The following is a 6,012-nucleotide window of genomic DNA, read 5'->3' on the forward strand; positions in this document are numbered from 1 at the left end:
AAATATTTAGGTCTACTGCGTTAAGGCAAATTTGGTTTATTTGTAAATAATACTTTTTTGTTGATAATGTATTGTCGAAAGCACATAGGCAATATTATTTACAGAGAAGTTCATATGCTTTCCCCAGAGGGTCCGTGCTATTCGGAATGCTTGGGATGTCCATACCTCTATCAAGTATAAATGTATAAAATGGTTAAGTTTAGTGTTAGTTTAGGGTTCAGGGTAAGGACATCCCAAGGAATCTGGATAGCAGTGACCATTCATAGAGTGAGAGACTGGCACGGTATTTGAGAGCTCGGCGGCAACACAGACATTCATTTATTTTGTTTTTTTTATAAGTGGCAGAAGCGATTTTCGAGTGTCTACCCCAGATAGTTTCATTATTAGAGCGATGAAAATAATTACCAAGATGTCCTTGATCCAATTGAGGAGTAAGTAGGTTATATTTAACTTGTGATATCGTTAGAAAATATTTAGGTCTACTGTGTTAAGGCAAATGTGGTTTATATGAAAATAATACTTTTTTGTTGATAACGTATTGTCGAAAGCACATAGGCAATATTATCTACTGTGTCGATAGTGGAGTAGGCTAGTGTATAATAACGTAATTTTATGTGCTAGTATTATTTATTTAATGAATTAATTCAATTGTAAATGAAATAACTACTTTTCACTGAAGAAGGGAAACAAGGTACAACATGCAACTTCGATAGAAGACCTAAAACCATGCCTGACAAAATCACAACGGTGTCCTAATATAGTGTAGATACAGTAGTAGCCTATTCTACAACAATGTAACTGTATGTGCTAGTATTATTTATCTAATTGATCAATTAAATTGTAAATGTGGATGGTACACTATTTCATTCAATGATTACGATATTGTACAAGGTAGATACAGGAGTAGTCTATAGTCTACAATAATAACATAATTGAATGTGCGATAGTATCATTTATTTCACTCATTTTTTTTTTGTACCAGCCCCCCGTGGGAATCAAACCCACAACCCTGGCATTGCACACACCATGCTGGCGTAGCAAACACCATGCTCTACCAACTGAGCCACAGGGAATGATGCAATTGTGTATAACATTATTGCATATACTGTAGTATACATTTATTTGATTGACTTAGTGTTTTTCTTTTGCTGTTTTTGTATAACGTACTTTGAGGTCACTGATACTCCACCTGATGTGGTGGAAGTTGTCGAACCTTCAGGCATGAACTGAGAAGGATGTGGAGGTTTTTGACCAGGTAACAATTATTGTCCGCTGTAAATTTATTCTTCTGGCTTTCCTTGAGATATATAAGAGATGTATTTGTAATAATATGAAATATGATTGCATTTATTTCTATTATCAATCAAAATGAGACTGAACATGGACAGGGCACATGAGAAGGAGAGCCACCTGAGAAGAATCAAGGGGACCAAGTGCTTCGACATCCGAGCGAATGACTTGGCTTGGAAGAAGGATGAAAGGAAGGCGAGACCCGGGAAAGCTTGCTGCTCTTAGCTGGGATCAACATCCGTTAAGGTGAATATAAAAATCTCAGATGATAACTATTTGCATTTGCTGCTTCATGGTGGATGGCATCGCCATGCTGTCAGCAGTACCAACACTGGCCCAGGGGTTTCTCCAAATAGTCAATCTCAAGGCTAACCACTGGGTCACGTTAAGTAACCGCCACTTCCAGGTAGGTACTGTTAAGGTGTATGACTCCAGTGGTCATGACACCACCCTGGAGCTTCTCTCACACCTCATCTCTCTATCTTTTCCAGGGACCTTCCCTTACCAAGCCAACTGACATCAAAAATTAGACAGGTATCCTTTCTTTTCTGTCTTCCATGAACATTATTGCATGTCTAATCAAACATTTAAATTAAATCATTCAATAACTGTATTTTTACATACCTGATAATCATTTAACCTGTGTGTTTGCTTGTTTACGTCTGTCTCCTACCTTGTTCCCTTTGCTCCTGTTCTCCAGGACCTAGGGGTTCTGCCTAACACCCAGACATGGATCCAGCTGATGTCCTCCATTACCAATCACCCTCCAACTCTTCATTACATCAGCTACTGTTATTGTCAAGTTGTCATTATCTGCTAAGAAAGAGCAAGACAACTATCAGACTTGGCACATGGTGTTTTTATAGCTAATCTGTTCAGCTCACACTATCACTGCAAACACTCAGAACAAAGAGGGCAGCAGCGCCTGGACATTGCAGTTTCCCTCTTCGAGTCTACAACCTGTTGAAAAACAGGCAGAACCTCCCATCCACACAATACTTCCCTCCTCTCTATTCCACACACCAGAATTTTGTATTTCAGTCTATGGTTTCCATGTGAGTGTACAAAAAAATCAGAAAGTAAATTGAAACACATGTACCAAAAACATATAAATGGTTATGTATTAAAATCTAAAATATTGCTAGAATGGTGTTCACAGCTGTTTCATAAGGTGTTCGTTATTGTAAATTGTAACATATCCCTTGATGGTATTTGTTAGTTCAACATTATTAATTGTATCATAAGACATGCAATAGATATATTCAACCACAAGGGTGTACGAATGAGCTATGATTTTTTTAAATCATAATATACATTTACATTTACGTCATTTAGCAGACGCTCTTATCCAGAGCGACTTACAAATTGGTCCATTCACCTTGTGATATCCAGTGGAACAACCACTTTACAATAATTGAGGACTAAAATGATTTCAGTGTAGATAAGGGAATGCCTGTTTAAAATGAAAACATGCCAGCCAGACAAGTCAGTGTATGAATCACTGTATGTGATTCAAATGTATTTGCATATGAATGAAGTGGAAATTTGCTCACTTTCTGATCTGTTAGGTAAGTAGCATTAATGTGTGTGTGGGGGGCACTGAAATTATATTATGTTTACCCTGATGCCTATTTATTCATTAAAAGCAGAAGATGGTAAATAACATTAATCACAATGGTTAGTCTATGCAAATGAATAGGAATACATTTAGCCTAATTGGTAATAAATATGACGTGGGGGAAAGTTGAGATCCTAGTCAGGCTTTTGTTTGTCAATTCCAGATTAAATATAGGTCTTCATGTGTATCAAATCTGTAGGCAATTGTGGGCTAAATCAATGACAAACAGCTTAAATGTTCAGGCTTCATCATGATCTGTGATCAAAACAGGCTGTTTTCGGTTCAGTTTAGTCTAAGGATATGCGTAAGAATGCAACTGCGCTAAAATGAATAGCCTGATTCAATTGGATTCTCCTGAATAATACATGTTATTATCTGTTAAGCTGTTTGGTCGATGTGTAGACCCATACCGATTCTAACTTCTTGGTATTTTGCATAAGGCATAGGTCTACATTGCAGAGCATTTAATAAACCAACCACATTTTCCTGTGATGTTTAGGCTGCGCAAGACCTTCAATAGGCTAGTAGACTGCATAAATAATCATGGAGTTTTATTATTGTTATAGCCTAGAACGCTTTATAAAATCTGGACCGTTGCTCTTCCTATGGCTAAGCAAACAAGTGGTAGCATATGCTTTTTGCACGTCTCTATAACAAGACCTATATCCTCACATACCCCCTCAATTCAAATGTATAGACGAAGAATTGCATCTGTTAATCCGGTAAACTGGGAAATGGGGAGAAAACTAGGTCAAATCATGACATCAGTGATTTTCAGGTCAGAAAAAGATGCCAGAGATTCCGAGTTGGATGACTGTTCAAAACAAAAGAAAAATCCTAGTCTGAGCTCATTTTTTTCAGAGTTCCCAGTTGTCTTGAACGCAATGAAGTTGGAAGTCAGAGATTGCCAAGTTGTTTTGAATGCGCCACTAGAGACCTAAGCTACCTCCAACAAAGAAAATGAAAGGGGGATACCTAGTCAGTTGTGTTTAACCCAACCCATCTGAATCGGAGGGGTGCGGGAGGTGGCCTTAATCGAAATCCACGTACTCAGTCGCCTTGCACAGGCAAAACGACAAGCTTTGGGATTCAGCTTTGGGATTCGATCTAGCAACCTTTCAGTTACTTGCCCAATGCTCTAACCACTTGGCTACCAAGAAACGCTTGATTTTTTTTATTAACCTCTATGGGCTATGTGGGACGCAAGCGTCCCACCCCTGGTACACCCAATCAACAACAGGTGAAATATCAAGACCGCCAAATTTGAAAACAATGAAATGTCATAATTCAAATTTCTCAAACATACAACTATCTTACACCCTTTGAAAGATAAACATCTCCTTAATCTAACCACGTTGTCCGATTTCAAAAAGGCTTTACGGCAAAAGCATAAAGTTAGATTATGTTAGGAGAGTACATTGACAATAGCTGTGTGTAATGTTTTGTCAATTCAAAGAAAGGCGTCACCAAAAGCAGAAAACCAGCTAAATTGATGCACTAACCTTTGACAATCTCCATCAGATGACACTCCTAGGACATTATGTTAGACAATGCATGCATTTTTTGTTCTATCAAGTTCATATTTATATCCAAAAACAGCGTTTTACTATGGTGTTGATGTTGAGGAAATCGTTTCCCTCCAATAACCGCCAGTCAAGCAGCACAACAAATTAAATAATTACTATTCGAAAACATTGGTAAAATATTATATTGTCATTCAAAGAATTATAGATTTACATCTCTTGAACGCAACCGGATTGCCAGATTTAAAAATAACCTTACTGGGAAATCACACTTTGCAATAATCTGAGCACTGCGCCCAGAAAAATACGCTTTGCGATACAGACTAACCGCCATGTAGGAGAGATCTAAAATCGAAAATACTATGTAAATAATCCATTACCTTTGATTCTCTTCATCAGATGTCACTTCCAGGAATCCCAGGTCCATAACAAATGTAGTTTTGTTTGAAAAAGCTCATAATTTATGTCCAAAAAGCTCCGTGTTGTTAGCACATGATCTATGCCAGCCGGACTTCTCGTCATGAACGAGGGGAAAAAAAATATTTACGTTCGTTCAAACATGTCAAACGTTGTATAGCATAAATCATTAGTGCCTTTTTTAACCAGAACATGAATAATATTCAAGGCGGACGTTTGCATTCTCTTTTAAAACGTTTTGGAACGAGAGTACCAAACATGAACTCGCGCGCCAGAGTCTAATCGGCCACCACCGTTCCAAGGCTCTTGTTCGTTCAGTTCTCACAGTATAAGACTCAAAACACTTTCTAAAGACTGGTGACATCTAGTGGAAGCCATAGGAAGTGCTCAAAAATTAATGAGCCCCTGTGTGTTTCAATCGCATAGGCTTAAAGGTAATTCAACACATCAGGTATCCACTTCCTGTCAGAATTTGTCTCAGGGTTTTGACTGCCATATGAGTTCTGTTATACTTACAGACACCATTCAAACAGTTTTAGAAAATTCAGAGTGTTTTCTATCCAAACCTGAACAATAATTTGCATATTCTAGCTTCTGGGTTGGTGTAGGAGGCAGTTAAAAATGGGCACATATTTTTTTCAAAATTCTCAATACTGCCCCCTAGCCCCAAGAGGTTTTAATGCGTGAAATAGGCATATCTACACAGTAATAGGGGCTGCAATATCAACTAGCCTAATAATTTTTGCATTGAGGTGATAGGCCTATTTTAGCTAAATCGACAAATGAAATTGATGAACTAAACAGACATTTAAACTAACACCTAAAAAGGTAGACATTTTTAAGGCGTTCATGGTAAGATCATTCATAATAAACTTATACACAAACTGACACGTGACACGTTACGTGACGTGAACACTATGTCTACATGACATGTACGTGTCACGTGACGTGAATGAGTCGGCAGTTTGACGCCTTAGAAACAAACTTGTCTCCATTGAGAGTCCATGTTAATTCATGGCGTTATTTTATGGCGCTAGGAAGACTTTAGGTGACTTGGTGAGAGGGATCAGTAGCTTCACGAGGCTTAATTCTGGCATGAATCACCCCCCATAGTCCAGCGACCAATCGCACATGAGAACGAGACGCAGTAACAGAGAAGGGGCG

The sequence above is a fragment of the Salmo salar genome, chromosome 02 (genome assembly GCF_965601325.2).
Source record: "Salmo salar chromosome 02, fSalSal1, whole genome shotgun sequence".
Classification (NCBI taxonomy): Eukaryota; Metazoa; Chordata; class Actinopteri; order Salmoniformes; family Salmonidae; genus Salmo; species Salmo salar.